At 33.0% G+C, this 12,199-nt stretch overlaps 1 pseudogene; it reads right to left on the bottom strand.

The window, feature by feature from the left end:
- Positions 1–5,468: 5,468 nt before the first annotated feature.
- Positions 5,469–7,057, bottom strand: LOC130949120 (putative pectate lyase 17; annotated as a pseudogene).
- Between the last annotated feature and the right edge of the window lie 5,142 nt (positions 7,058–12,199).

The raw sequence follows: 12,199 nt of genomic DNA, 5'->3' as shown, positions 1-12,199 counted from the left end.
GGCTACGGTGGATGGGAAATTGCTTCAAGTTTGTTGAAGTTGTTGTGTGAAGCTATGGCCAAAGGAGTGTCGGATGCACGAGAAAGCCATGAATAGAAATTGGGGAAAGGTAGGTCCAGCTCAACTAAGTATAGTATGAATTAGGCTTAATCTTAAGTTATATGACGCTGTTAGCTAAATTTGTTCAATGACTAATTGACTATATAAGGAAAATTAAGGGACCAAATTAAAATGGTCTATGTGGCTATAGGCGATATTGATAATTTAATATGGGGAAATAATGCTATGGTTTAAACTGAAAATAATATTTATAATTATAGATATAGAGTTGCGAAAATTTTTCTCAACAATACACTTAAGCAGTTAAAAATGAAATTGAGATTGAAAAATTAAGATTGAGAGATAGAGGTTGAGAGATTAAGACTAAATTAAATTTTAGTATTGTATTTGATATAAAATGTATTAGATTGAACTATATTTAAGTATTATGTTTGATTTAAGATAAATATAAAGACTAAAAGATGAATTTAAAATTAAAAAAATTAAATGAATATATTTTTAAAAAATATTATTAAAATTTTAGTTTTTGTTTCTAAAAGTTTTAATTTTCTGTGTCCTTTTCAATAGAAGAGATTGAAATTTTATATTTTGAAATTGAAATTTTAATTCTAATCTATAAACAACAAACATAATATTAAAAAACAATCACTAACTTAGTCACTTACACACATTAAGTTCTTTGGCAAACGCAGCAAGGAATTCGATGGTCTCAGAATGTTTGGACCATTAAATGGTCCCATAACAAAATATATTTTTTAAGTTTTTTTTAATAATTGCTATAATAGTTCTTTTTTAAATTTAATTACAAATTAACCTCATATATTTTATTTAATTATAAAAACTATTTTTTATTTTATAAATAATTATTTTATCATAAATCTATCATGTTTATTAACAATCAAGAACAAAAACAATAACGAATTAGATCTTCCATTTATCCTAATAAATTTTTTGGCTATTCCAATCGATTAAAAGATTATATTTGATCCGTGACGTTCATGATGAACCATAAAATCGTGTTTCCTTGAAAACCAATCGATTGGACTATCAAACCAATCGATTGAATTATAACTCAATCGATTGGATTACAGTTTATCACAAAACAATCAATTGAAAATTGCAAGGCAGCATGGTTTTCGCATAAATCAATCGATTGGTCATATTACCCAATCGATTGAACGATGACTAAAATGTGGGTTTTTTACAATTCAATTGATTGTTTATACTACCTAATCGATTAAATACTTCAAAACAACCTGAGGTCTCACTATTCAATCGATTGGTTGTGTAAACCAATCGATTGAATTTATGAAAACAATATGGATATGCCAAATTCAATCGATTAAAGTGTGTATTAGCAACTTGAGGTCTCATTATTCAATCGATTGGTTATGTTACCCAATCGATTGAATTTTGTACGTAACTTCCAATTCAATTGATTGGTCTGAAAATTCAATCGATTGGAAAGTGATGTAAATGTGTTTTTTTCGGCATTCAATCGATTGGTAATGTAATCCAATCGATTGAAATTTGAAATTCGCTGTCCATTAAACCCAAACCATGCGTATTCACTCTTCTATAACGTTTTAAAACACCATAACACCCTATTTTTGCCCCTCTCTCCTCTCTCATCGAATCCAGAAAGCTTCTTCTTTTTCTCTCTTTTTCTTCTCCAATCTCACCAACATCCACTCGATCCTACATACATATTATTAATCCTCATCCAATTCCTTACAAAACCCACCAAATCAATATCCCAAAATGGCCAGAACTAAGAACACCAAAAGAGTTAGGGTTGAGGGAGAAAGCTCTGCTTCTGCCAGACTGGTTGCTTCATCACATTACATGGCAAGGTGGCTGTCGTCTCCAAAGGCACTGAACAACTATGTGGAGAAGTTCGAGTCAAGGGCAATTGTTCCTCCCAGGTACATAACAGCCGAGTTCATTCATGGTAGACATTATAACTTGGTCTGGAATTCTTTGCAAACACAACACTTGATTGATTTTTTACAAACTAAGGATGATTATTACCCACACTTGGTTAGGGCTGTTTATAGTACTTTAAATTATGTTGTTCCTGAACCTAATGAAACTGGTGAGGAGGCAATGCCGCTGATTGAGTTTGATTTAAGGTCACGGCATTATAGAGTTACTTTGGAAGAATTAGCTGAACAATGGAATTTAGTTTAGCATGGGGCAAAATTTACTGGAGGTCTTGCGGCAGATGAGGAATAGGGTGAGTATAATAGAATGGTGGGTTTGCAGAGTCTACAGTATGAGAATCCACATATGGATGCTAGAGGTAATATAAGTTGTAGTGGTTTGGGTAATGAACAACGTATACTGATGTATTTGTTTTCGTACATGTTGATTCCAAGAAAACATAATCATGGAATCTTGTTTAACGAAGATATTCTAGTGCTTTGGGCTATGGTGACTGGAAAGGAGATAAACTGGCCTTATTTTATGGTTCATCATATGCTTGAAATGAAGAAAGGAAAATCAAGTGTTGGTTTAGGATATGCTTGCCAATGGACTAGGATTTTCACCTGGCTTGGAATTGACTTGAGTCAAGAGAAAAGTGTCATCTTGAGTAATGTAGCTAAGATTGATGACAGCACTCTAAGACAGATGGGAAGAGATCCGGATGCCCAAGAACCTCAGATCCAAGGACAACCACAAGACCCTGAGGTGCAAGCACAACCACCACCCCCTCCTTCGCCAACAATGCAAGATTTGATGGATGAATTGCGAAGCATGAGAGTATATATGGAGGGACAATTTATTGATATGAGGCAGCGTCAAGACAGGCAAACTGAAGCTATCAATCGTCAAGGAGAAGCAATCGATCTTCTATACACTAATCTAGGCATCACAAACCCAAGGGGTATCATCCCAAGGCCTGGACCATGAAGAAATTGTTATCTAGAACTCCACCTGATCCTATAATTCCCATTGATGCTTGGATGAGAGTTAATGTTAGTGAGTTACAAAAAACTCAGAACAAAATCTAAGTGTTATTTTGACTGTATCATGAAATGTGTCATGTTACTTTTGAGCGTCTAGGTATTATTGTTCATTGGGTATTTTGACAATTTTAAATGATTTCATCCCTGTAAATCATATTATGAATTTTACTTTAGAATTGATTGTAACTTTCTCACTGGTTCATGAGATCCAACAGAAGCATAAGTTCTTGTAAGTTATTTCCATGGTGAAAGTTTATTGATGCTGCTACTATTACAATAGTTGGTGCCAACATGATGATTAGTGAATACTAATGTTGATATCAATTCAATCTTAGGACTTTGTTCTGCTGATCATGAAGCATAGCACTGACATCTTTGCTAGTGTCTTATTTTGCCAATTTCATACATGAGAGCAAAAATTTTTTGTGCTTTTATTAGGTAGTGCAACCTTTTTAAGCATATTTTGTTTTTAAAGAAAGTATTATGACAATCTAACTTTCTTATTATACAAAGAAGCTAAAGTAGCAAAAAACATCTTATCTGTGCATGTAAATCTGGGAACTTAATTCACAGGTAGAGTTCTTGAATATTCAGTGGGACTTTTGTACATTTTTATTATAAGTCATATGTAGAGTTCTTATGATTTTACTGCATAATATATTTAAACTCTTGGATGATGCAATCATGTCTTGAAAGCAATCGATTGAAGAATGCTTGCAATCAGGTGTTTTAATGGATTCAATCGATTATTTTGATAGTGAAATTGATTGATGTACCATAAAGACAATGTCGAATCAAGTTGTCTTTCTAATAAGGCAACTCCTAAAATATATTCTGTTTAGTTAATTATGCTCTCTGTTATATCTTGGAGGTCTTAGACCTGCTCTGTTATCGACGATCCGTGAGATTCTTCTGACATGCTGCCAAACTTGCCTACCAAACAACTTGACAGGTGCCTCTTCTTGTTCAATTTTATTCTTTTTCAACGAGTCTTTATTGTGCCAAAACAGATGATCTATATCGAGAAATCTTTGATGACAATCAAATGGATTATATATGTATTTGTGACATAAAAAAGATTAAGACACAAAATTTAAAATATCACAAATTTACATCATTTTCGAGTTGAGATATTCTATTAAGTAGTTGATAGACAACTCCAAAAATTCAATAATTGTTTTACAAATGCGAATACTGAATTGCTTCTTTGTATAACTTATCTGAATCTAAGACATTTATTTTTTATATTTGATAAAGAGATTGATTCAATTAGCTCAATTCTATCTATTTTTAGAATTTTCTTCCACTCAACTTTATTAGTACTTCAAAAAAAAATTTAGAATGAATGATCACAAAAATGAATGTTACTGTTAGAGATTAGCTATTTGTATGATTAGTTCTAAACTAGTTTCTAACTATAGTTCTAGTATATTTCTAACCATGGTAATATAATAATTAACTAACCAACTAAAGTTAAAAGCTAATGACTATTATAAATAATTCTATATAAATTAACATTTATTTTAAACTAAATAAAATATTAAAATATAATTTAATTATGTATACCTTAAACTAAACACAAAGATTCAATTTAATTTTTATCTCTTAAATTTCTAAATGCAATCTTAAGATATAAAAAAAAATCATATTTCACAAATACAAATGAACTGCGACATATTTTATATATAAGTATTATTTCGTGTACTTTCTTTAAAAAATAATTAAATATTAAAAGAATAAAATATTTTGTTATTTTTATTATATTATTAAATTTGATCTTACTATATATTAAATTATTGTGTAAATTATTTTATTATTATATTCTATATTTTGCCTTTACAGTCAAAATTTTTTATATCCATCGTTACTGTTAATAAATTGATTAGCTTATAAAAAAATATTAATTTAAAATAACAAAAAATAGTTACCTTCTTTGTATTTTCAGCACAATTAAATATTATTATATATATATATGTTTTTAAATAATTATCTAAATATTTTATTATCTCTTACTGATCAATTGTGAAATTTGCATGCCAATATTCATCGAGTAATTTTTTATTATTTAAAATAATTACTGTAGGCAAGATCGTGTAAGCAATAAAATAAAATGAAACAAATTATACATCATTTCAAATAAAGAATATATGTGCTTTCTTATTTATATTAAGAGTAAGCTTTAACTTAGTACTAGTATTATTACAAAGTTCATTATATTAGCAGTGGGGCAAGTTTCCGCAGACCTCTCTTAATAAATATTGAGTGCATTCTTCTATGATGTACATTTCTTCCATAATACGTTCAAATTATAAGGTACTTATTTAATTGTAAATTAGTTCTCGATTTATAAAGAAAATTGAGAACCCAAATCTAGAAAATAAACCTAGTATTGGCGTCAAGATTATATTGATGGATCCCTTGTAATTATTGTAGATGTAATCATTCAAGATAAGAGTTTTTTGTGCATCATAGTACGCCAGAAGATCTTGTCAAAAATCTGATAGATTTAGCATCAAGAACCTTAAAATATTGTTCCTCACTATAATTTGGCTTTGGCACACGTCCTCCTTTTGTTACCGTGAAAGAAGCTCCATTTTCAAAAGCATCCCCTACTGAATGGAATTCCCACATGTTCCCATTTTCGCTATTGCCTTTTCTCCATGTCACCTACGCAACACATAATAATTAATTAAAATATATAGTATACATATAATTACTAAAACAATGATCAAAATAAATTCATCTTAATTAATTAATTAATTAATTTCATTACTGATTATTCAGTTTATTTACCTCTTTGCTCCCAGTTCGGGTGCTATAAAGAGATTAGATTGGCTTTTGAGGCTAGGTCCCATGCTTCCACCAATAGCATATTGCATCCATCCCTGATAAAGATTGTTTGCTACATGTGCATATCCATGACGGATCCTATATATATTTATTATATCGTCAAAATATTATCAGTATAATTTGTATATAAATTTTTATAAATATAAGTCCAAATTATTACTATTAAATAGTGATTTAAAATATAATATTTACTGATTTTGTAGCATTCTCAATAAAAAATTATTAGTCGCCTAAACTTTGCAATAATTTATTATGTAGTTACCTTGGCATACGCTGGTTACAATTTGGTCCAAAATGATTGTACACAACAGTAACTTTCATATTCTGGTCTCTAATATATCCATCATCATGCCCAAGAAGCATAACCTATCTTGGTTCCGGAACCAGTTATTGGAGACGGTGACATCAGTGGAACCCCGTGTAACATCAAGAAGACCATCTTCGCAATCTTGAAGTGTATTATGGTCAATCCAAATCTTTGAAGCAGTGACTAGTCTAATGGCATCGCCATCAACTTGACCCAATGAAATCACCTTACCATTTGGACCCATCACCAAACCTGGAGCTTGTGCTTTACAATCATGGATCCGAACGTTGTGGATTATTACGTTCGTCGCCTTCAAACAAATAACAAACAATTTGTTATCTGAGTATGTAGTTAGCAATTCAGTATTCATGCATGCATATCAATTTAACTAATATAAATATGTGAATTAACTCATTTTGGTTACCTTAAAGATCATAAAGCATGCGTTATGAGCAATGTGGACGTTGGCGCCGCGACCATCAATGGCAGTAAAGCTACTAATGAGAAGGGGTTTTGCCAATGTAATTTTCATGTCTCTTTTAAATGTGATCCAAACTTTTTGTTGGATCACAGAAGCTCCATATCGCAAGGTACCAGGCTTAGGGTTTATGGGGTCATCACTAGGGTCTACAACTTCATAATGGATGAGGTCACTGCCAATGTTGTTCATCATCTTGCCGGCATAGCCAATGGAGCAGTTTGCGAGTTGCGCTCGGTGGCTCCTCCATTGGGGATTCCGTCGCCAACACCGATCAATCACATTCATTTTCATGCCAATTATTTTGGATTGCTTGGCACCATAAGTAGGGTATGGAAAGAAAAGGGAGGCAAGAAAAATGGGCAAAAGAAAGTGCCAAAGGATACTAGCCATGGTGTATGTATATTCTTGGGAATACTGTATTATCTAGGGTTCTGGAGTAGTACATAGTAGAATTGAGAATTGATTATATATATAGGCTATGGTGGATGTGGGAAATTGCTTCAAGTTTGTTGTAATTGTTGTGTGAAGCTATGGCCAAAGGAGTTTAGGATGCATGAGAAAGCTATGAATAGAAATTGGGGAAGGTCCAGCTCAACTAATTATTGTGTAAATTAGGCTTAACCTTGAGTTATATATGACGCCGTTAGCTAAATTTGAGGAATGACTATATAAGGAAAATTAAGGGAGCATCATTTAATATTAGGGAAATGATATGGTCTATTTTTTATTTTTTTATTTTTTTTGTTTTTCTCGGTATTCTCCAATTTGACAGGTCAAAGACTAATCCGTTGCAGATCGAAGCTCCATTTAAGAGTTTACAGCTGGCTAATGGGTTGTTGCATGCACAAGGCAGGATTCGAATCCCCAACCCCCAACATTTGCTTAAGCGGATTAATGAGTTTATCATTATATCAACCTGTAAAATCCGAGAGATTAGTAAATAATTAGCGAATAAATTAATTATTGCTCAAGAAAATTAAAATTAGAATTTTGACACTAATTTTAAAGAATTTTGCCCAAAATTGAATCGAACGGACCAAACCAATCGAACCGAACCCAAAATGGGCTTTCCAACCCAACAAGCCGTAATGAATACAGTTTCTCTTCTCTTTCTCTCTTCATTCATGTTGCCATTGTTAGAGATGGGAAGAAGAAAGACAAAACCCTAGCCTCCACTTCAAACCTCCACAACTTCTCTCTCCAAGCTTCGATCACGGCACCGTTTGCGGCCACGCGACCATCGCGTCGAGCTCTACGAATCTATCTGAACAATTTTATAAGTAAGCCTCATTCTCAATTCAGTTACTCTACCCCTTTGATTTTCGAAAACCTTGGGCATACATGTTGAGAATTTGCTGGCTTTGACGCTATAGGTTCAATTTAGCTTGAGGAACTTGTTGGCCTTAGTTCGTTTGGTTCGTGGGTACGGTAAAGATCCTTAACCCTAGCTATTTCTTATTTTGATTAAGTTGGATTTTGATTTTTTGGATATATGTATGTATATATGTGTTAGGTGTGTATGTATACATGATATAGAGTCGTTGGATCAATTGGAAGCTTGATTGGGATCTTGGTTAGTGTTTGGAGCTAAATTTTGGTATTAAGGGCTTGCCTTTCACCTAAGTGGGTGCCTTGAATAATATGTGAAAATCGGCCAAGGTATGCTTTAGGTTTCTCGTATTTAATATATAATGTTCTGTGAAACCTTAGGCTAGAAGACTATAGGATAGGTTAGAACGGTTAAGCATGTTGAATGTTAGTGTTTGTGATAATAATGGTTGATGACATGTATTGAGTATGTGTTAGTGATTATGGGTATGCTGGAATTAGAATGCTAAAGTGGTGTTTGAATGATGATTGGTTTGTTGATAAGGTTGTTTGTGCATAATTGGTAGATTGCTCATGGTTTTATTATCTAAAGCAAGAATTTAGGTATGAAATTGTGTAATGTTGATGTATGATAAATGATAGAAGTGAGTAGAATTATGTTGTTGTGATATTGCATATTTTAGGGCTGATTTTAAGTGTGGAATGGTTGATATTTGAACGGTGAATCAATGAAATAGAAGTTGGAAGTTTTTTGCAAAAATTGACTTTTTGGCCAAACTTTGTCGGGCCATAACTTGGCTTCCAATCCCCCAAATTGTTTTAAATTTATCTCATATAAAAATTAGGTCTGTGAAGTTTACACCGTTCAAAAAACGGATGAAAAATGTTTTAAAAGGAAAAAGTTATGCATGTCGAAAGTTTGGAGTGCAAAACTGAAAATTCTGCCGCATTAAACATTTTTGCTGTTTTGCATAACTCGCGTACGCGACCAACCTTTTCGGGTTGGGTATCTACTCGTGTACGTGAGCATAGAAAGTTGTACTCTCACGCGTACGCGTGACCTTTCAGAAATGCACTCCCACGCGTACATGTGGACCTTGTTTCAGCAAATCTGGGTTTTTGAGTTTCAAACCTAATTTCAAACTTCTAAACCTCTATTTTTGTACTTTTAGTCACAAATCATAAAAGTAAGCCTAGTAATTAGATGAAGCTAGGAAATAGAGGTATCTTGGGGGCAAAGTAAGTTGAGAAAGTGATGAATTATATATAAAAACATGTATACTTGAAGTGTATAAGGTACTATGACTTTAATGATATGATTATGCGATGATTATGAATAATGTAAAGAGGTTATAGCATTGAAATTGCGAATGAATGAGCACGATGATGATATTGTTTTGTGGGGTGTGAGGAATGTGGTAGGGCACTAATCCCCCGACGTATTCTCTCACATTCTGTCTCTCTGTCTGCAAGGTGGTAGGGAATTAATCCCCCGACTGGTATGTCATGACCTCACTAGGGGAAGGTGGTAGGGCACTAATCCCCCGATCTTGTGCCTCCTGGAGATGCATAGTCGAGAGACAATATCTGGGTTAGCTACCAAGTGTGTCGGATTCTGGCTGTTAACTGACGCGTGAGCTCACGGCCTGTAGGAAAGGCATACATCATGTGCATATTGTTTGCTTTGTTTTCTATGCATTATTTGGGAATGTCTAATTGATTATATTATGTTAATTGTTATATTTGCTACTTGCACTACTTGTCTCCAACTTGTGCTTGCAATTGTCTGTTTGTCTATCTTTATAAACTCACCGGTGATGGAGGCACGGAGGAAAGGTGGAAAGACTTAGTGTTAAGGTTAAGTTTAAACTAAGCTTAGATATCCTTAGAAGACCACCTTTTTATGGTTTCTATTTAGTAATTTAAGCTTTTAATCTGAGTGTCGTCATTCTAGGATTGCCTCTGGCATTTTCAGGACCTTATATCTTATGCGTGTGGCACCTTTACCATGCTGAGAACCTCTGGTTCTTACCCCATACTCTGTTGTTATTTTTCAGATGCAGGTCGAGTGACACCTTACTAGGCGTTTGGAGTTTTGATGCGAAGTGGTTCATTTTGAGGCCCTACTTTTGTTATTTTGATATATATATATATATATATATATAATATATATATATGTATATGTATAGATATTTGTATATGTATTCTTCCTTAGAGGTTTTATGGAGAGCCAGGGATTTTAAACATGTTCCTTTGGGCTTTTATTATGTATATATTGTATGTAAATATTTTTCGGTCAGGCTTAACTTTGCAGGCTGAGTTAGGAGCTTGTTATATCGTTTTCTTGTCTCTCTACTTCTACTTTCTATTTAGTTATGCTTTTAAACCCTAGATTTCTTCGCATGTAAGTAATCTTGTTTTCTGAGTGTTGCGATTTTTATTTTATGATTTTTGCTTTATCCGTTTTTTAAGGCTCCTCGTATACTGTATCCTTTTTCAATATTATTATATATACTTTTATTTTAGAGGTCGTAATACCACACCACCTCTACTTTATGGCTTAAGCGTAAAGTTCTGTGTGGTAGGGTGTTACACAACCCAACTTGATTAATATGATATGGTATATAGGCTTAAAATAATATTTATAACTACAGATATAGAGTTATAAAATTTTTCTCTAAGATACACTTAGTCACTTACACACACTACACTCTTTAGACTAAATCTAATTTTAAACTCGGATACAATATATATATATATTAAAAGGTATCAAGATTAATCACCTTAACTAAAGTCTCTAATTGATATTAATGAATAATGATGGGCAAGCACAAATGTATTCATTAGCTAGTAGGGTTCAGTGAGATTTTAAAAATTACTAAGTAATTCTTAATTTAAAAGGTTAGTATTGCTCCCACTATAACATTGATTTTGATCCAATCCTCCAATTGTTAATCCTTTTCCCTTTTTTCTATTTTCTTTCTCTGCTCTAGACTCTAGAGTTTATGTCACTACTTACAGGTATCACCATAGTGATGTTTTATGAGTGGCTGAATTGGAAGAGGAAATGAATGTGCCAAATAAGGTAATCTTAGTATTACTACTTATTTTACAAAGTTAAGAACTATTTAGGAAGAGTTAGACAGTTTAGAACACATTCACCATGTACTTGTGGTATAGAATGTGTTTGTAGTCTAAGTGTTATGAGAACCTACAGAAGAAATAAGAAGGTTGTAGGATTGCTTAAAGGCCTTAATGATGAATATGACACTATTAGATCACAAATAATGTTGCTCAAGATAATGTCGGATGTCAGTGTAACTTTTTCAATGCTCACACAGTAAAAGCGTCAGTAGCATTATCCAAAAATCGGCCAGGCTCGAGCATTGATGAATTAGTCTGGTCTAATTGAAGGAGAGAAAAATGTGTATCAATTCAACACTGAAAGTAATAGTAGAGAAAGAGGACGTTTTGGCAGAGGCAGAGATGGTAGTAGTAGAGATGGTAATATAGCTCACGCATTTTGAGATAACAAAATCAGCATCAATTCCTAAATAGAAACAGGTATAACACACTACACTCTCATAATGAGCTCACATATTTCTCACATACTTCTTACAAAATCTTTTTGCTCTAATTCCTTGGTCTTGACAGTGGAGCAACTGACCATGTATCATCATTCATGAAAAAATTTTGTCATTACTATCATATAAAACCAATTCTTGTCAAGCTACTTAATGGTAGCTAAACTTTATCCAAGATTGTTAGAAATGTGACTTTTTCAAACAGTCTATATCTCACAGAAGTACTATACATTCCAACTTTTACTTTCAATTTGTTGTCTGTTTCAAGAACTACTAAAATCTTAAACTGTCATTTTTCAATTACTAACACAAAATGTGAGATTCAGGATAGGAGTACCTAAAAAAAGATTGGGTGTGCTAATGAGAAGGATGGTCTTTACACATTGGCAATCCCAACAGTAAGCTCACATACATACACCAAACACCACTACATTAGCATCAACATCCACATCTAAAAATAAAAGCACAAGTGACACTAAATTACTATCAGTGCCTGCATCACAAATTCATGGAGCAGCAGCTACAAGCTCCTCTGAATTAAACCCCCCCTCAAAATAGAATAAAACACAATGCTAAGTTGTGGCATCTCAGACTAGAGCATATACCTAGGCACCTAGCT

This window comes from Arachis stenosperma, chromosome 9 (assembly GCF_014773155.1).
Source record: "Arachis stenosperma cultivar V10309 chromosome 9, arast.V10309.gnm1.PFL2, whole genome shotgun sequence".
Taxonomy (NCBI): Eukaryota; Viridiplantae; Streptophyta; class Magnoliopsida; order Fabales; family Fabaceae; genus Arachis; species Arachis stenosperma.
Note: the sequence above shows the minus strand (reverse complement) of the source record. Positions and strands in the feature narration are given on the sequence as shown.